The sequence below is a fragment of the Delphinus delphis genome, chromosome 20, assembly GCF_949987515.2.
Source record: "Delphinus delphis chromosome 20, mDelDel1.2, whole genome shotgun sequence".
NCBI lineage: Eukaryota > Metazoa > Chordata > Mammalia > Artiodactyla > Delphinidae > Delphinus > Delphinus delphis.
This window is the reverse complement of record NC_082702.1, coordinates 4,060,943-4,082,069: the sequence shown is the minus strand read 5'-3', so window position 1 is coordinate 4,082,069 and position 21,127 is coordinate 4,060,943. Positions and strand designations below refer to the sequence as shown.

The following is a 21,127-nucleotide window of genomic DNA, read 5'->3' as shown; positions in this document are numbered from 1 at the left end:
ATGGAGCCGGGAAGCCCTGAAAGGGGAACTCTCAGGCATGTAGCACTTGGTGCAACCTGCACTCCCAGTACGGAGAAGGAAGACGAGAATTATTTAGACAAGGGAGGACATTAATTACATGGGAATTTCATCCCCTGCTTTAAGAAAAAGAAGGAAGATCCTTCCGTGCCCCAGCAACAATGCTCTAACCACTGCTTCCAGCCAATGAGAAAATGTCAAACGTCTAACTCTTGTTCTTCAGTGAATTTCTGTTCAAAACAGTCCTTCCCCGTTTCCTCCTAAAACCCGATAAGAGGTGACCTCCCTTTTATCTCTTTAGACTTGCCTGTGATCCACCATAGCTGGCCTGTCCCAAATAGCAATTTTCTGCGATTCCCAAATAAACCATTTTGCTGCCAAGGAAACTGGCTATTTTATTTTTATGGTCGCTAGTCCTTGGTCCCAGGTGATCACTGCCAACCAGAGAATGTCACTTTCTTTCTGGCTCTGCAAGGATTGAGTCATTAGTCACTGGAGTTACTCACTTTCGACACACCCTGAAGGGTGTTCAAGGCAGGGATCTGGAATGAGGCACTCTGTGCTCTGGGAAAGCTGGCAGAACAGGCCTTCAAAGAGTTAGATATTTTCAGGAGAAGATTTTATGAACCCAATTTCTTGCATCTTCTCGTACTTAGAAAAGCACTAAAGTCATTAACTAAGGTATCTGTTCCTCGTGAGTAGCAGCAGCTTTCTACAGAGATGTGTGCTTGACGGCATGTACGCCTTCCCCAAAATCACATAGATGCTGATATCGGAGCAGCTCCTCAGAGCTCTCTGAGAGGCTGTCTCTTGGGCAACAGTCCTCAGTATGTCCCCAAATAAAACAGAACCTCACAACTCTCACTGTGCATTTTGTGCATTTTTATTGCAGTCAACACCATTGATCCTTCTTTTCTTTTTAGAAAATATGTATCTGCTAACTTATTTTTTTATTGAAGTGTAGTTGATTTACAATATTGTGTTAGTTTCAGGCATACAGCAAAGTGATTTGGTTTTATATATATATATATATATATATATATATATATATATATATATATATATGGAAAAAGAATATGTGGGTGTTACTCACGTATTCTTTTTTCTCAATTCTTTTCCACTATAGGTTATTACTAGACTTCCCTGTGCTATACAGCAAATCCTTGTTTATCTATTTAATATATGATAGTGTGTATCTGTTAATCCCATACTTCTAATTTATCCCTCTCCTCCTTTCGCCTTTGGTAACCATAAGTTTGTTTTCTATGTCTGTGACTCTGTTTCTGTTTTGTAAATAAGTTCATTTGTACTGTTTTTTAGATTCCACATGTAAGTGATATAATATTTGTCTTTTTCTGTCTGACTTCACTTAGTATGATAATCTCTAGATCCACCTATGTTGCTGCAAATGGCATTATTTCATTCGTTTTTATGACTGGGTAATATTCCATTGCATATATGTACCACATCTTCTTTATCTATTCATCTGTCATGGACTCTTAGGTTACTTCCCTATCTTGCCTATTGGGAATAGTGCTTCAGTGAACATTGGGGTGCACGTATCTTTTCAAATGAGAGTTTTCATCTTTTCCAGATATATGCCCAGGAGTGGGATTGCTGGATCATATGGTAGTTCTATTTTAGTTTTTTAAGGAACCACCATACTGTTCTCCATAGTGACTGCACCAATTTACATTCCCACCAACAGTGTAGGAGGGTTCCCTTTTCTTCACACCCTCTCCAGCATTTATTATTCATAGATTTTTTGATGATAGCCATTCTTTTCTTTCTTTCTTTTTTAACATCTTTATTGGAGTATAATTACTTTACAATATTGTGTTAGTTTCTGCTGTATAACAAAGTGAATCAGCTATACACATACATTTATCCCCGTATCTCCTCCCTCTTGCGTCTCTCTCCCACCCTCCCCTCTAGGTGGTCACAAAGCACCGAGCTGATCTCCCTGTGCTATGCAGCTGCTTCCCACTAGCTATCTGTTTTACATTTGGTAGTGTATATATGTCCGTGCTACTCTCTCCCTTCATCCCAGCTTACCCTTCCCCCTCCCCATATCCTCAAGTCCATTCTCTACGTCTGCATCTTTATTCCTGTCCTGTCCCTAGGTTCTTCAGAACCATTTTTTTTTTAGATTCCATATATATGTGTGATGACAGCCATTCTGACAGGTGATACCTCATTGGTAGTTTTGAGTTACATTTCTCTAATAATTAGCAATGTTGAATATCTTTTCATGTGCCTGTTGGCCATCTTTATGTCTTCTTTGAAGAAATGTTTGTTTAGATCTTTGCTAACTTATTTTTTAAAAAAACCTACCTTGTCGTAATTTTAGATTTGCAGAAAAGTTGCAAAGACACAGAAAAATCCCATATGCCCTTCACCCAGTTTCCCCTAATGTTAATGTTTCGCATAACCATAGTACATCTGTCAAAAACAAGCAATTAGCATTGATTCAATCATTAACTAGTACAGACTTTATTTGGAATTAATATGTTTTTTCACTAATGTTCTTTTCCTGTGCAAGGATCCAATTCAGAGTAACATTTGGATTTAGTTCTCGCTGTTTTAAATACAGAGAAGAGTTTCTGTTTTCCTCGTTGGATCCTAATTACTATTCCCATCGTACCTGAAGGGCATATGCAAGGAGGATATGGGGACAGGCTGACTACTTAGGAAAAGAAGGGCTAAAAGAATTAACATCTACAGGGACTTTCCTGGTGGCGCAGTGGTTAAGAATCCGCCTGCCAATTCAGGGGACAGGGGTTCAAGCCCTGGTCCGGGAAGATTCCACATGCCGTGGAGCAACTAAGCCCGTGCGCCACAACTTCTGAGGCTGCCTTCTAGAGCTAGCGAACCACAACTACTGAAGCCTGTGCACCTAGAACCCGTGCTTCACAACAGGAGAAGCCACCGCAATGAGACGCCTCTGCACCACAACAAAGAGTAGCCCCTGCTCCCCACAAGTAGAGAAAGCCCGCGTGCGGCAACAAAGACCCAACGCAGCCAAAAATAAATAAATTTATATATATATATGCTCAAGAATTAGCATCTACAGCTTCCTCCTAGGCCAGCAGGTCCATCAGGGCAGTTATTCTGGGTTTTTCTTTCCGGAAGTTGATGTGGAGCTGTCATCCCTCACTATTCACAGTAAGGCCCCCAACCTTTGCATCCTTCTGACACATGGGTCTCCAACTGGAGAGCATTCGTGCCCAAGGCTCAATACAGGTCAAAATGATTTTTGAGATCAAATACAGAGTAAATGTGGGCTAATGTTCTATTAATTCATTAACGATGGAATCATCCTTTGAAATTCCTATCTTTACTCAAATATTTACCCTTTCCATGGTTCTTCCTTCCCTCCTGCATGTCTCTGTTTCTACTGGGATTATTCTCCTTTTGCCTGAAACTTTCATTCTTTTGGTGCCCATCTGTTGGTGAATAATACAATTTTTCATTGCCAAAATGTCTGTATTTCACCGCCAATATTGAAGTTTTCTCTTGTAGAGTTCTAGGTTGGCAGTTTTTTTTTTTAGCGCTTAAATATGGTATTAATCATTTTTGTTGCAAATGAACTGTAACTCTTCTCGTTGTTCCTTTGAAAGTAATGTATCCTTTTTCTTTCAGTGCGTTTAAGATTTTGTCTTTGGGGTTCAGCAGTTTTCCTCTGATGTATCTCAGGGGGTGTGTGTGTTTGTTGACTTTTATTGATGTGTACTAGATTAAAAGTGCACATATCAGGGACGTCCTGGCGGTCTAGTGGTTAAGACACTGCGCCTCCACTGCAGGGGGCATGGGTTTGATCCCTGGCTGTGGAACTAAGATCCCGAATGCAGATCCCCGGTGGGGGAATCAAGATCTCACATGCGGGCTTCCCTGGTGGCGCAGTGGTTGAGAGTCCGCCTGCCGATGCAGGGGACGTGGGTTCGTGCCCCGGTCTGGGAAGATCCCACATGCCGCGGAGCGGCTGGGCCCGTGAGCCATGGCTGCTGAGCCTGCGCGTCCGGAGCCTGTGCTCCGCAATGGGAGAGGCCACAACAGTGAGAGGCCCGCGTACCGCAAAAAAAAAAAAAAAAAGATCCCACATGCCGTGCGGCGTGGCCCAAAAAAACCAAAAGCGCACATATCGAATGCACCGCTTGTTGAATTTTCACAAGTTGAGCACTCTCATGTTTTCCGGTAACTTCTCTCCAAAGGTAATGCCTACACTAACTTCTAACAGCATGGGTTAAATTTGCTTGTTTTGGTTCTTTACGTCAACATGAAACTTCTCTGCGCTCTGTGTGTGTGTGGCTTCTTCTGTGCAACCAGATGTTTGTAAGATGTGTCCATAGTCATGCAGGGAGCTGTGGACCTTCGGCTGGGGTTGCTCTGGAGAATTCTACTGCGTCAATCACCACAATGAGCGTATCCATCCTCGTGTGAACAGGCATTTGCTTAGCTTCTGGTTTAGGTTACGATGGAGAGTCCTGCTTTGAATTTCTTAATACGTGTGAAGTGATGAACATATCTGTGCATTTTTTGCTGGAATAAACCTACAAGTGTAACTGCTGTGTGTTGTGCATTTATTCAACTTTAGTAGGTACTGCTGAACGTTTTTCAAAGTGACTATTAATTTAATCAATGCGGATCAATTAATTAATCTGAGCGTCTGGTTATTCCACATCCTCACCAACCCCTCCAATTTTGCATCTTTTTATTTTAGCCACGCTGGGATGGGTGGTGGTACCTTTGTGGTTTCACTTTGCATTTCTCTAATGACTGTGGTGTTTGGTCATTTGAATATTCATTTTATTTTTGTGAAATGTCTATTTGAGTCATTTTCTCATTTCAGAAAATTGGGTTGACTTTTTTACTAAACAATAGGAAGCTTTCTCTTTTTCTTATCATGCATGTGAGCCTTTATCAGATATGTTCATTGTGATTATTCCTGGTCTAGCTGGGGTTCACTTTCTTATTGGGGCATTTTGAAGAATAGAATTTCTGAATCTTATTGTAGTCCAGTGTATCTAATTTTTATTTTATATTTAGTGCTGCTGCAAAATTGTGAAGAAGCTTCCTGTGTATTCCTCCCAGAACTATATATGTACTTTTTTTTTTTTTTTTGCGGTACGCGGGCCTCTCACTGCTGTGGCCTCTCCCGTTGCGGAGCACAGGCTCCGGACGCGCAGGCTCAGCGGCCATGGCTCACGGGCCCAGCCGCTCCGCGGCATGTGGGATCTTCCCAGACCGGGGCACGAGCCCGTGTCCCCTGCATCGGCAGGTGGACTCTCAACCGCTCCGCCACCAGGGAAGCCCTATATGTACTTTCTAGATTTATATCTTCAGTCCTTGGGAAAGAATGGTGTGTGTGTATGTTGTGTGCTAAGAGTCCACAAACATTTTTCATGTGGAAATCCGATTGATACAAGCACAATTCATTGGAAGGACCATCCTGTCCTCATTGAGCTCCTGGATATCCTGTGTCATATAGCAGGAGACTGAACGCATCTGTTACCAGCCTTTCTGTTCTGTTCTAATGTTTAGTTCGTGTATCTGTGCAGCCATGTCACGTGGATCCAGACACTCTAGCTTCATGACACCTAGGAGTGTGCGTCTTCCAGCTTTGTTCTTCTTTTTCAAGATATCATTGAATAATTTTGGCCCTCGGTATGTCTAAGAAAAAAAAACTCCCTGGGTTTTATATATACATAGCAGTTCGTATCTGCTAATCTCAGACTCCTAATTTGTCCCTCTCCCCACCCGTTCCCCTTTGGTAACCAGAAGTTTGTTTTTGTCTGTGAGTCTGTTTCTGTTTTGTAAATAAGTTCATTCGTATCATTTTTTAGATGCTACATGTAAGTGGTATCATATGATATTTGTCTTTCTATGTCTGACTTACTTCATTTAGTATGACGATCTCTAGGTCCATCCATGTTGCTGCAAATGGCGTTATTTCTTTCTTTTTTATGGCTGAGTAATATTCCATTGCATATATGTACCACATCTTCTTTATCCATTCCTCTGTCAATGGACGTTTAGGTTGCTTCCATATCTTGGCTATTGTGAATAGTGCTGCTATGAACACAGGGCTGCATGCATCTTTTTGAATTAGAGTTTTCATCTTTTCCAGATACATGCCCAGGAGTGGGATTGCTGGATCATATGGTAACTCTGTTTTAGTTTTCCCCTGGGTTTTGATTGAAATTTCATCAAATCCACAGACTCCTTCTGGGACTATCAACATCTTTACAATATTGAGTCTTTCTACGCTCTATTTAAAATTTAGGACTTCTGAGTTTCTCTCAACATGTTTTGTAGTTCAATGTGGTGGTCTTACACATCCTTTCTTAGATTTATTGCTTTAATTACATGTTTTTAGATTATTGTGTATGTCATTTTTTTTAAAAATTTTATTTCTACCCCCCCCCTTTGTTTTTTCTTTTTGCTGTTATGAAGAAACATGGTTGGGTTTTTGTGGACCTTCTATATAACAGCCTTGCAAAATTCATTTATTAATTTTGATAGTTTGTATAGTCTCTTGGATTTTTTATATATACAACAGTATATTCTATTTTCAGTGACAGTTTGTATTACTTTGTTTCCAATACTTATGGCTTTCATCCCTTTTTCTTGCTTTTTTGTACTGGCTAGAATCGCTAATGAATATAAATGATGACATCAAGATTTCACCATTTAATATGATGCTTTTTGTAGGGCTACTTACATCTTCTTTACCAGATTAAGAAATTTCCTATTTTACGGTAGTTTGTATTTTTTTGTTCTGTTTCGTTTCCTTTACCGTGAATGGCCATTTAATTTTCTTAAATGTGTTCTCATCTGTCATATGTTCTGCATATAATTTACCTCTTTTTTCCTCTGTCAATGAGGAAAGTTATAGTGATGTGGTTTTTTTATTTTATGGTTTTTTTTGGCTGTGTTGGGTCTTCTTTGCTGTGCGTGGGCTTTCTCTAGTTGTGGTGAGCGGGGGCTACTCTTTGTTGCAGTGCACGGGCTTCTCATTGTGGTGGCTTCTCTTGTTGTGGAGCATGGGCTCTAGGCACGTGGGCTTCAGTAGTTGTAGCATGCGGTCTCAGTAGTTGTGACGCACGGGCTTAGTTGCTCTGCGGCACGTGGGATCTTCCCGGACCAGAGCTCGAACCCTTGTCCCCTGCATTGGCAGGAGGATTCTTAATCACTGCGCCACCAGGGAAGTCCCTACTGATGTTTTGGGGTCTTTTTGGTGGTACGTGGGCCTCTCACTGTTGTGGCCTCTCCCGTTGCGGAGCACAGGCTCCGGACGCGCAGGCTCAGCGGCCATGGCTTGGACCCAGCCGCTCCAAGGCATGTGGGATCTTCCCGGACCGGGGCACGAACCCGCGTCCCCTGCATCGGCAGGCGGACTCTCAACCACTGCGCCACCAGGGAAGCCCCCCCGATGTATTTTTAAATGTTAAGTCATTCTGCATACAAGGTATAAATCCCACTTGGTTATAAAATAGTATTGTTATTATATAACTATATTATTTGCTCATTTTTATTAAGGATTCTTGACAAGATTAGTTTGTAATATTTTATCACATAATATCCTTAGTTGGGCTTTAAAATCAAGACTTTGCTCGAATTCCAAAATGGGATATAGAAAACAGTATAGATCTTCCTCAAAAAATTAAAAATAGAACTACCATATGACCCAGCAATCCCACTTCTGAGTATATATCTAAAGGAAATGAAAACAGAATCTCTAAGAGATTTCTGAATTCCCATGTTCATTGCAGCATTATTCATAATAGCCAAGATATGGAAGCAACCTAAGTGTCACTCAACAGATGAATGGTTAAAGATGTGGTATATTTATAAGTGGAATATTATTCAGCCATGAGAAAGAAAGAAATCCTACCATTTGGAAAAGTAAGGATGAGCCCTGAGGGCATCATGCTGAGTGAAGTAAATCAGACAGAGAAAGACAAATGTTGTACGATCTCACTTCTATAGGGCATCTAAAAGAAGCCAACTCGTAGAAATAGAGGGTAGAATGATTGTTTTTTAAGGGCTGGGGTGGGGAAAGTGGGGATATGCTGGCCAAAGGGTACCAGCTTGCAGTTGTAAGATGAAGAAGTTCTGGGGATCTAATATATAGCATGGTAGTTATAGACAACAATACCGTACTCTAGACTTCATAGTTGCTAAGAGACTAGATCTTGTTCTCGGCACAAAGGAAAAGAGAAATGGCAGCTGTGTGACGGGATGGATGTGTTAGCTAATGCTACAGTGGTAATCAAGGTGCAATATTTAAATGTATCAAATCAATATACTGCACACCTTACACTTAAACAATGTTATATGTAATTATGTCTCAGTATAAATAAATAGACAAATAAATTCATAGGATATAAGGTATATTCTCTCTTTTTTCTCACTGAAATGCTTTTTATAAGATTGGTGTTATTTTTCCTTTAAAGTTTGGATGAATTCTCTTTGAAGTACTAAACACTGTTTTATATGTACTTATCTTGGGTTTCTCTGAGCTTCTGGAAGCAGTGGCTTGGTGGCTGATCCAATTTGGGAAGCAAAAACGGATCACTTTGGTTTCTCGTTTTGGTTTGGTTTGGTTTGGTTTTTGTTTGTTTGTTTTTTGGCCGTGCCACGCAGCATGCAGGATTGGGTTCCCTGACCGGGGATCGAACCCGTGCCCCCTGCGTTGGGAGCACTGAGTCTTAACCACTGGACCACCAGGAAAGTTCCCCAAATGGATCACTTCGGATAATTAAAAGTTGGATAAAATTAAAATTAGATAAAGCTGGATAATTTCTAGGTCATTATCTCCTCAAATATTGCTTTTTCTTCATTCTCTCTCTTCTTGGCTCCTGGGGCTCCAGTTAGTCAAACGTAGAAACTTTTTCCTGTGCTCCACAAGTCTCTTAGAATTTTCCTTTGGGTTTCCATTTTCTTTTCTGAGTACTTCAATCTGGATAGATTTATCTTATGTCCAGTTTATTGTTTTTGTGTTCTGCACTGTTCCAGCCCCCCATGACCATGAAGTCAGGGTTCAAAACTCATTAGGATCCAATGACACGAGAGGTCGTTGTCAGAAAAGCCATTGTGACTGGAGATGTCTTCAGTGACTGAAGTCACCAAGTTCAAGGGAAGCCAGAAAAGCCACGGTCTGCTAAGCAAGACCTGGAACGTTAGCTCATCTCTCTTAGGACAGAAAGGATAAGTCCCACCAGGTCTCTGAGTGATGCCTCTTGGTCATAGGCTCTCCGGAGACTGTCTGAGCATCTGCTTCAGGGAAGATGCCCATTTTCCTTTGAGTCTCCTTTGCGAAGAGTGTGGGGTGTTAAGGTGGCCAGCCAGCTCCCTAAACCAGCACTTTCCAATTAAAATACAATATCAACCGCAAGTACTAGCCACTTGTGCGTGTTTAAAGGTCCACACTAAAAAGAAACTGATGGAAAGTAATTATACCTATGTTTCATTTAACCCAATCTGTTTTAAAACGTTATCTTTTCAGTGTGAAAAATGACCGACATAGCTCACGCTCGCTCTTTTTACTCTGTCTTCCAGGTCCCGGGTGTGTTTTATAATTGAAGCACATGGCGGCTGAGACTGGCTTTGTGTAGATTGATCCACAGACACCTGTGGGTAGCGGCCGCCACGCTTGGTGGAGCATCTCTAAACACACCCTTGGCGCCTGAAGTAAGTAGAGGTCTCCTTCAGTCAGTACATCTGTCTCTGGCTCTTCCTCTCTTCTGTCTCGCTTAGTCTGACTTTATGCAAATTCTCTGTCTCTCCTTTTTTTTCCTCTCTCTCTGTCTCTGTCCGTGTCCTTCTCTCCCACTGAGTCTGGAGGGCCTCTCTGTGTCCCCAAGAACCTAAGGTGGACCTCCCATACATGTGACTACCTGGGTAAAAAGCTTAAAACAGCCCGTCTGAGCCCCACAGAGGACTGGGGTTAGCTGGCCATGCTCACAGGTCATCACAAGCCTGGGGTATCAGTGGGAGCCCATTGTTCCCAGGAGGATTGATGGTCACCATCCATCATTAGCATCTGAAAGTCCTTGCAAGGGCAGAATCACAGAGCCCGGGGAGAAAGCAGCCCAGGCATGCTCATCGCCAAGGGAAGCTCTCCAAGGAGGATGAGGGGACAGAGCGAGGCAGGCCAGCACGTGCAAACAGAGGAACCGAAACAACCCAACTCGACAGACAGGTAGGCAGTGGAGCCCAACTCGACAGACAGACATGCAGGGTAGGATGTGCGGAAGCTTAACCCCAAGTATGTCTCGGTTTTCCTGTTGATTTTCTCAGAAAAAGGGAAGTAACTCCTTTCCTTGAGCTTTGTCCTTCTCACCGCCACCCCCATCAGCAGTGAGGGCTGCTTCTTAGCATAACAGATGTTTCAGTAGATTTGCAAGCAAACCGCTGCTCACTTATCTGAAACACCATCTGCGACCCACCGTCAAGGTCAGATGGGTAATTTGGTTCTTTTCGCAAATGAATTTTATTTCTTAGACTAGTTTTAGGATCACAGCAAAATTGGGCAGAAGAGGGGCCTTCCCTGGTGGCACAGTGGTTAAGAATCCGCCTGTCAATGCAGGGGACAAGGGTTCGAGCCCTGGTCTGGGAGGATCCCACATGCCGTGGAGCAGCTAAGCCCGTGCGCCACAACTACTGAGCCTGTGAGCCACAACTACTGAAGCAGAAGATACCAAGGTTTCCCGTCCACCCCCCGCCCCCAGACATGCACAGCTTCCCGCATTATCAACACGCTGGCACCAGCGTGGTACACGTGTTACAACTGATGAACTCACATCGACACATCATAACCACCCAAAGCCCGTAGTTTACATGGGGGCTCACTCTTTTTCTTTTTTTCTGAATTGTTTTTTTTTTAATGCAGCAGGTTCTTATTAGTTATCTATTTTATACGTATTAGCGTAAGAGGGCTCACTCTTGGTGTTGTACGTTTTATGTGTTCGGACAAACGTATAATGCCATGCGTCCACCACTGCAGTATCGTACAGAGTAGTTTCACTGCCCTGAAATTCCTCTCTGCTCTACCTGTTCATGCTTCCCTCCTTCCTAACCCCTGGCAACAGCTGATCTTTTTACTGTATCCATCGTCTTTCCTTTTCCAGACTGTCATAGAGTTGGAATCATGCGGCCTGTAGCCTTTTCAGATTGACTCCTTCCACTTGGAGATAAGCATTTCAAGTTCCTCCGTGTTTTTCCATGGCTTGATAGCTCGTAGCTTCTTAGCACTGAATAATATTCCATTGTGGACGGACCACGGTTTACTTAGCTGTTCACCTGCTGAACAGCATCTCGGTTGCTTCCAAGTTTTGGCAGTTATGAAAAAGCAGCTGCTTTAAACATCTGTGTGCAGGTTTTTGTGTGGAAATAACTTTTCTGTTTTTTTTTTAACATCTTCATTGGAGTATAATTGCTTTACAATGGTGTGTTAGTTTCTGCTTTATAAAACAAAGTGAATCAGTTGTACATATACGTATGTTCTCATAGCTCTTCCCTCTTGCGTCTCCCTCCCTCCCACCCTCCCTATCCCACCCCTCTAGGTGGTCACATAACTTTTCAGTTCATTTAAGTAAATACCAAGGAGCACAACTGCTGGGTCATATGGTAGTAAGCAGGTTGAGTTTGGTAAGAAACTGCGAAATGGTCAAAATGTACCCTTTTGCGTTTCCCACCAGCAATGAATGCGAGTTTCTGTTGCCCCACGTCCTCGCCAGCCTTTGGTGTCAGTGTTTTGGGTCTTGGCCACTCTGAGTAGGTGTGTAGTGGAAACTTGGCTGTTAAGATATTGAAAGAAGTGCAGAGCGTGGGCTGAGAAGTCAGACGGAATGAGATCTTCCTCTGTCTCCTACAACAACCTTGGACAAGTCCCTTTCCCCATAAACTTTCATAAATGTGAGTTTTGTGAGCTCCCTTTCTTCAGAAGCCAGTTGACCAATATTTAGCCATCTCCTGTCATGCGCTTGGTGTTTGGGATACAGAAGTGAACAAAACAGATACGGTCCCTGTGCTCAGCAGAGCTTCCATCCAATGAGGGGTTAGAATCAATCAATTACTTAGCTACTCATCAATTATTTAACTACCATTGTGATATGAAAGAGGGGTAACAGTCACCACTGTAACAGGTCAGCCCTGAAATACCAGTGTCTTAACACAAAGGGAGTCTGTTGCTTCCTCATGACCAATGTGGGTCTTCCTGGGAAGGATTTGAACTTCCTGTCTTAGGAGGTCTCAGGAACATCAGCCTCTTCCATCTGTGGCCCCGCCATCCTCGTGGGCAACAGTGTCCTCTGCTTCCAACCAAAGGAAAGAGAAAGAGAAAGCAGAAAGGGTATGTCCACCTGTAAGTCGCTGGCCTGGAAGTGATACACGTTATTTCTGCCCAACTTTCTTGGCTATATTTACTTACTACAGTCACAAGCAGATGCAAGGGAGACCAGACAATAAAGCTCCTTGTGGGTAGCCGCCTCCCAGGAGCATGGAGAGCAAAGGAGCGTGTCATTATGACCCCTCCGGCTGATGCACCATTGGAGCTGATGGACGCCTCGGTACTAGAAGGAACCAGCTACACTGGAGTTCTGAGGAACACTAAAGGCATGCATTTCCACGTTCTCTCCAGAAACCCGCCCAGTGCTGGCTAAGCTGAAGGTAGATGTCACGAGCAACCAGAGGACAGGGGGGTGGCCGTGTGAAGGGGGGTTGGTTCCTCACCTCCCTCGCCCTCTGTTCTTGTCTCTGCGAAGGGCTCCACGTGGCCCATCCATTTCCCCCTTGATCCGAACACGACGGGCGGGACCTGAGACTGGGCAACCTCTGGATAGGCGTCCAACCTGAAATCGCCAGCCGTGGCTTCAGCTGCCGTAGTGACTGTGGCGAAGGCCTGAATTGTCTGCTCCCGTGTAGTTGGGTGATTCTGGTGACATCTTTATCCCAGAGCTCCGGATTTCCATCTCTATCCAGACAGAATTCATCAGACCTGGACAGCTCCCAGCCCCAGAGGGTCCTGGAATTCTTCTGGTCTGACACCGAGTCTGGATCACCCAGGAAAATGACTCTAGAGTAGCTTTCTAGAAGGGGATCAAATCTAGAGCCTCACGGGGCTCCCCCGGTGACCCAGTGGTTAAGACTGCATGCTTCCTGTGCAGGGGGCGCGAGTTCGAGCCCTGGTCAGGGAACTATGATCTCACGGAGTCCAAGCACTTGAGAGTTTAGACTCCAAAAGCACTCCGCAAATACGCTCACCATCCCAGCCTTTTCTTACCCAGTTCCGGCTCTGCGGGTGAGAGTCAACTGCATTGACCCAGTGTAGACCTTAGCACTTTAGGACACAGACTTACTCTCTCGTACCCAAATCTTGTGGCCCAGACTCAAGATTGTGGCCTCCTCTCCCTCCTCTCTTGTGGCCTAGTAGAGAAATCCAGGTTTAAAGGGCTCCATTCTTCACTCAGAATCCATATCTGATTAAGCCCCTAAGCCCCTGGTTCAAGGCCGGGGCAGGGGAGCCTGAGGCTTGGGTAGACAATACCTTCTTTCCATAGTCTCTGCTCCCCCTTGAATCATAGGCTAAGGTCCCATGGCATCGATCCAACCAGGACTATGGTCTAGGGAAGGACCTGGATTTTCAGCATCCTGGTCCCCCAGCCCAGAGATCCCCTCCTGCCATGTCAGAACTCACCAATGGAAAACCAAAAAGTAAACACGGCAGGCACGATGCTGCCTGCCCAAGACTCAGCCTTGCCAACGGACAGATGTACGGGCTGTGGTGGTCAGAGACTCAATCCGAACCATCTTGTGGTTTTCTTACTAAGTGGTTTAACGGAAAGTTCATCCACATGACCTAGTTCCTCCTTCCCTTGACTGGGGGTGTGGGAGAGGAGGACTGGTCCAACCACACTCATGCCCGACTTGAATCTCCCATCCAAACACCGCATCCAGATTGGCAAGGCTGGCCCTAGGGTGTGAGGGGGACTCTGAGCACCGACAGGAGTTAGACGTAAATGATACTGTGATGCCGGCTCTGTCTCATGTAGAACGTGGGGCCTGAAGCGAGTCGCCTTCCTAGGGAGGTGTGAGTCGGCGACTTTCCTTTTTTGTTGTTTCAACAAATACATATTTATTGGGTGTCTCTTAAGGACCTGAGTCTGTGCCGAACATTTGGAATATGCAAATTAATGGAGCTCCCGGTCTAATGAGGAAGACACACGTCAAAGGTCTCCAAAAATCATGTGATTGCAGGGGTGATATCTAACCTCTAGTAACACTAGATTTTTTTCCCCCCACACATCAACCTCAAAAGCTCAGTAGTTTGTCTCAGTGGAATGTCTTATTTCTCGCTCATGTAACCCTTCAGTACGGGTGCCCCCAGCTCGGCAGTTGGAGTTCCTCCATGGGGTGACACATGCTCCCAGGATTCTTCCAACTTTTGGCCCCAGCACCCACTAAGATCTTGGAGTACTCTGCTACCAGAGAGGGGAAGGAGAATGAGAGAGTGAAAATGACGCATCCATTTCTTCCTTCTTCTTTTTTTTAAATTAAGTTATTTATTTTTGGCTGCGTTGGGTCTTCGTTGCTGCGCGCGGGCTCTCTCTAGTTGTGGCGAGCGGGGGCTACTCTTCGTTGCGGTGTGCGGGTTTCTCATTGCGGTGGCTTCTCTTGTTGCGGAGCACGGGCTCTAGGCACGTGGGCTTCAGTAGTTGTGGCATGCACTCAGTAGTTGTGGCGCGCCGGCTTAGTTGCTCCGCGGCATGTGGGATCTTCCCGGACCAGGGCTCGAATCCGTGTCCCCTGCATTGGCAGGCGGATTCTTAACCACTGCGCCACCAGGGAAGTCCCACATCATTTCTTTTTTTAAAAAATCCGGAAGTGGCAGGTATCACCTCTGCTCTCATTCCATTGATGAGAATTCATCACGAGTCCACAGCTGGGTGTAGGAAAGTCTGGTATACAGTGTCTTGTGGGGCAGCTGTGGGGCAGTGATAACACAATATAGGAGAAGCCATGAAAGTGTGGTGCGTGGTAAGCCATAGCTGCTCACGTCGTAGGCGCCCCAAAGGAAACAGTGGCTATGACTCTGTGTCAAAAGGGGACTTGACCTTGAGTGCAGACCTCGGGGAAGGCCCCTGCATGATGCTGAGCTTGAGTAGGAGTGTGAGGATGGAGGAACTGTCAGCAGAGCTGAGAGTTGAGGAGAATCTAGGCAGAATCCTGACTCTAGCCCTGAGTCAGGAAATAATTTTGCAAGTTCTCAGAAGTAGACACAATTCCCAAAGCACTGGAAATTGGAGGACATTGAGGAGATGCTTCAATAGGGATTGAATGTGCAGGGCTTTGTAAATGGCGATGTAAAGATTTGGGATTTGATCTTCAGGATAATGGGAAAGGTTTGTTGTTTTTTGTTTTTTTTTTTGCGGTACGCGGGCCCCTCACTGCTGTGGCCTCTTCCGTTGCGGAGCACAGGCTCCGGACGCGCAGGCTGGGCCCAGCCGCTCCACGGGCCGCTCCACGGGCCCAGCCGCTCCACGGCATGTGGGATCTTCCCAGAACGGGGCACGAACCCGTGTCCCCTGCATCGGCAGGCGGACTGTCAACCACTGCGCCACCAGGGAAGCCCAACGGGAAAGGTTTTCAACGTAAGCCTGGCATGATCAGATTTTTGTCTAAGATATATATACGGCCACTTCATGGAGACAGAATCGGAGGAGGCAATAAACGTAAGAACTCACATTTTCTGAGCACCTGTTATGTGCCAGTCACCGTTCTGAGTCCTCCATATGGACAGTTTTCTTAATTCTCACAAGATTCAGTAGAGGAGTCGATCTGTTTTATAGATGAGGACAGGGAGGCTCAGAGGGGCAACCAGGGTGATTAGTGCCGTGCGTCAGATAAGTGTTGGAGCTGGATTTCAACCTGGGAGGACCCTATGTTCTCACCTATTATTGTGATACTATATTTAGCAATAATATATAACATAAATGGACATTTTTATAGTTATTAAAACAAAACCGTGTGTATAGACCAGTTAAGGAGCTCTTGCCCTCCAGGGAAGACTTGAGTTGCTTGGGGTAGGGTGATAGCTGTAAGGGTTTTTTAAAAACGCACGGTTTCAAGAATGGAAACTAGGCTGAAAAGAAATGCTGATGGAAGTTTGGTTCCCAGAAATGTCTGACTGTGTTGTTTTAGATTAAACTTCCCACTGCAAAAAAATAAAACAAAACAAACAAAAACAGAGAAAAAGCATAGAGAACATCTGTTTGTCAGCCTTGGAGAGCTTCCAAAGCAGACAGAGTTTATGGTTCCAAGTTACAAAAGGGGAAGGAAACCAAGAGAGGGGGATTTATCACTTGGGGATAGGTTTACACTGACAGTTTGCGGCTACTAAAAGTAAAAGCAGCAGAGAAGAGACTGAAAAGCTGGGTGGAACTTTGGGCCGTCGCATTAAACAATATTTTCAAATTGAGGGCATCAGGCAGAAGGGTCCATCAGGAGGAAGTACCCCATAAACATCCCTGAAGGGTCACATCCTGGGATGAAGGTGATCTGGGCATTAGCAAGACCTCAGAAGGGGAGAAACCCAGTTTTAAAAAGTGAAAAGGACTGGTCTTTAGTCCAAGCAAAAATATATCCTCTCTGGAGGAGAACAACCGTACAGAGTGGCAGAGTATCCCCAAAAACATCACACGCAATTTTTGGCACATAATCAAAAGCAATAAGGCATCAGGTGGTTAAGATTAGCCCAAAGAACCCAGAGGGGGGAAAAAGTATGTAATAGAAATAGACCACGTTGGGCTTCAAATAATTATAACCACTATGTACAAATAAATGGCAAGATGGGAAATTTCAACAAAGAACTAGAAAATATGAAAACGTAAGTACAAATTCTAGAATTGAAACATGTAGTTACTGAAACTGTGAACTCAACTATGGGATTAACAGCAAATTGGACTCAGCTGAAGAGAGAAAGAGTGACCTGAGACATAGGTCTCAGAGACCTACCCAGACAGAGGTACAGAGAGACTGAAGAATAAATATTCAGAAGAGGGCATGACTTACCTCAATTAATAAAATAAAGGGCATGAGACAAGTATGGGACATGCTAAAAAGGTCCAACATATGTGTAACTGGAGTCCCATTAAGGGGAAGAGAGAGCAGAGGGAGGGATGGAGAGAAGGAAGAGAGAGAGAGAGAATTGCAGAACTGCAATCTCACCTCACCACTTCTGCTAACACAACCCTGGTCTGAACCACGTCAGCTGTCACCTGGATTATTGCAAGAGCCCCCTAACCTCCCCTGCCGACTCGTTATTTGTTTGGTTTGGGTTTCTAACATTCTTTTAATTCTTTTCCATTATGGTTTATCCCAAGATATTGAATATAGTTCCCTGGGCTATACAGTAGGACCTTGTTTACCCATTCTATATGCAATAGTTTGCATCTGCTAATCCCAAACTCTCAATCCATCCCTCCCCCACACCCCCTCCCGCTTGGCAACCGCAAGTCTGTTCTCTATGTCTGTGAGTCTGTTTTCTGTTTCTTAGACAGGTGCATTTGTGGCATATTTTAGATTCCACATATAAGTAATATCATATGGTATTTGTCTTTCTTCCCCTACTCATTTTTAACCTCCCCCATGTGGTCTAATCTCAACCAAGCAGCAGTGTCACCCCGTTAAACTTAACAGTTCCTCCCAGAATTGGGGCCAAGCCCGGCAGATAGGGGAGGGCGGACACAGCCATGGCTGCCAAAGCACTAGGGATGCCGGCCAAGCTCGGTTCTGGAGTTTGGGCAGATCTAGATGAGAGAAAGTGACTAGCCAGCATTGTGGCTGTCATTCTCGGAAGTCATTTCCTTGCGAGTAAAAATCTGTTGAAGGAAAAAGGTGGATCTTACAGAAATGATGACGAGGCAACCGAGAAAAGCTAGCCAAAAGCTGATCCCTATGGAACGCTTTATTATTCCTGGGAAATTATGGGATAAAATAGGACTTTGGCTTTGGGCGGAGGCCTCGCTGAGCAGAGCAGTAGTAGAGGTCTTCACAGGGAGAGACGCTCACGGTCGATCTCCAGTCCCAAGAGCCGGGAGGAGGCTGCCAAGGAAGACCCTGGTCTGTCTCCTTTGAGAGGGAAGGTCTGAGGGGTACGTCACCCGTTCCCAATTACCAGCCCTCAGAATGGAGGCGCAAGAATGATGTCTGGGTGTCCACACCGGGATGTCCACAAGAGGACTGAAGGCAGTTCTCCTGAAATGGTTGGCACTGTTTCCATATATATAATACACCAGTCCATTCATGAAAACCAAATCTCTTGTTCCTCAAAAAACTAAAAATAGAACTACCATGGGATCCAGCAATCCCATCTCCGGGTATTTATCCAAAGGAGACGAAAACCCGATCTGAAGAGTTATCTGCACTCCTGTGTTCATTGCAGCATTATTCACAACATGCACAAGATATGGAAACAACCTAAGTGTCCATCAGTGGATGAATGGATAAAGATGTGGTGTGGGACTTCCCTGGTGGCCCACTGCTTAGGACTCTGCACTTTCACTGCTGAGGGCCCGGGTTCAATCCCTAGTCGGGGAACTAAGATCCCGCAAGCCATGTGGTTCGACCAAAATTAAATAAAATCACTTATTAAAAAAAAAAAGATGTGCTGTATATATGAATACTACTCAGCTACCAGAAAAAACGAAGTCCTACCATTTGCCATAACACGATGGTTGGATCTTGAGGGCATTATATTAGGTGAGATTAGTAAGACTGAGAAAGACAAATACTGTATGATATCGCTTATATGTGGAATCTAAAAAAAGTGAAATAGTAACAGAGAGTGGAACGGTGGTGACGAGGGAAATAGGGAGATGTTGTTTAAGGATACAAACTTGCAACTAGTAGATAAGTCCTGGAGATCTAATGCATAGTATAGTGATTATGGATGATAAAACTGTATTCTAAACATTAAACCTGCTAAGACACTAGATCTTGAATGTTCCCACTGCAAGAAGAAAAAATAATTATGTGACACAACAGAGGTGTTAGCCAACGCTACGATGGCAATCATACTTCAGTATAAACGTATCAAATCAGTATGTGGTTCACCTTACACAATACTTACACAATATTATATGGCAGCTGTATCTCAATTTAAAGAAAACGGGGTGGGGGGGGGACTTCCCTGGCAGTCCAGTAGTTAAGACTCTGTGCTTCCACCGCAGGGGCACAGGTTTGATCCCTGGTGGGGGAGCTAGGATCCCACATGCTGCACGGCGCGGCCAAAAGGAAAATAAATAAATAATAAAAAACTTTTTAAAAATGGGATCTTTCTCCAAAATACAAGCCTGATTCCATGGAATAAAGCACGCGGATAATAAAATACAATTTGGCAATAAAATACAACCAAAGCTAGCCACTTTGTATCCCTCTGCTCAGAATCATTCCAGGGCTTGCCATCTCAGTCAGACTTACAGGACTCTGCATCTTCTGTCATTGCATCTCCTCACTGGCTCTGCTTCAGCCACATGGGTGTCTTTGCTATGCCTAGAACACGCCAAGCATGCTTCTGCCTCAGGACCTTTGCACATGCCGTTTTCTCTGCCTGGAATGTTCTTCCGCCAGAGATGCACGTGGCTCCTCACCACATCCTGTCCTCTAGTCCTGCTCCAATGTTTCCTTCTCACTTAGATCTTCCCAGACCACCATCCTTTCTAAAACTGCTACACCGCATCCAGATTGTATATTTATCTTTTGCTGTTTTTTTATTTTCCTTCAGCATGTATCACTAGCCTTGTTATGTATTTTCTTACTAATATTCTTTACTGTCTGTCTCCCTCTAGAATGTATTGCTATTCTAATCTCTAGAGGTTTTTTTTTTTTTTGGTAGCGTTTCCCATTGTATCCTTGCATCTAGAACAGTAACCGGCACATAGTAGATATTCAGTAAATATACATATATATATATATATATATTTTTTTTTTTTTTTTTTGGCAGTATGCGGGCCCCTCACTGCTGTGGCCTCTCGCGTTGCAGAGCACAGGCTCCAGATGCACAGGCTCAGCGGCCATGGTTCACGGGCCCAGCCGCTCTGCGGCATATGGGATCTTCCCGGACCGGGGCACAAACCAGTGTCCCTTGCATCGGCAGGCGGACTCTCAACCACTGCGCCACCAGGGAAGCCCTCAGTAAATATTTTTGAATGCTGATAGATGAATAGATACATACAGAATATGGGAAGTATAGGGAAGCATATAGTGCATTATCATCGAATACAATTCCAGAGACTAGATTTCTATGTATGACTCTGGACTCTGCCAGTTATAAGTTCTGTACTTTGAGCAAGTTAATCAATCTCTTTGTGCGTCTGCTTCTTCCTCTGTAAATTTTTTAAAGTAATTGTTCCTAGCTCAGAATCACATCAGACTTCTCATCGACCACTGTGGAAATTAGAAGATGATGGAGAAATGTATTTGAAAATAACCTACGTACCAGTAAGGAAAGATCCCAGAGTGTATTGTTACGTATCAAATCAAGGTCAATACAGTATTTATGGGAATTCCCTGGTGCCGCAGTGGTTAAGAATCTGCCTGCCAGTGCAAGGGACGCGGGTTTGAGTCCGGGTCCAGGAAGATCCCACATGCCATGGAGCAACTAAGCCCGTGCGCCACAACTACTGAGCCTGCGCTCTAGAGCCCGCGAGCCACAACTGCTGAGCCCATGCGCTGCAACTACTGAGGCCCGTGTGCCTAGGGCCCAGGCTCCTCAACAAGAGAGGCCACCGCAGTGAGAAGCCCATGCACCGCTGCAACTAGAGAAAGGGTCTGTGTGCAGCAACGAAGACCCAACACATCCAAAAATGAATAAATACATTTTTAAAGAAGTGTTTTGTGTTGTTTAAATAAGTAGAACATGCTATAGAAGAATAACTTTATAACATCCAAAGAATAACTTTATAACATCCAGGACCGAGGAGGAGTTTCCTAGATTCTTTTCCACATTTAGTTTCTCAATCCAACTGGAGTTAATTTTTGCATATGGTGTAAATTAGGAATCTAATTGTTTTATTTTTCCAAATGGACAATTAAAGCTCTTTTTTTT

General features: G+C 44.4%; 1 protein-coding gene and 1 long non-coding RNA gene across 2 annotated transcripts in view; one reads left to right on the top strand and one right to left on the bottom strand.

The window, feature by feature from the left end:
• Positions 1-21,127, bottom strand: part of LOC132416835 (NACHT, LRR and PYD domains-containing protein 2) — a 1,001,898-nt gene that overhangs the window by 419,363 nt on the left and 561,408 nt on the right.
• LOC138413908 (uncharacterized) overlaps positions 1-21,127 on the top strand; it is an 81,396-nt gene that overhangs the window by 57,449 nt on the left and 2,820 nt on the right. Inside the window, exon 5 of the long non-coding RNA XR_011246295.1 lies at positions 9,580-9,711. This is a non-coding gene — a long non-coding RNA (uncharacterized lncRNA). The remainder of the gene's footprint in view (positions 1-9,579; positions 9,712-21,127) is intronic.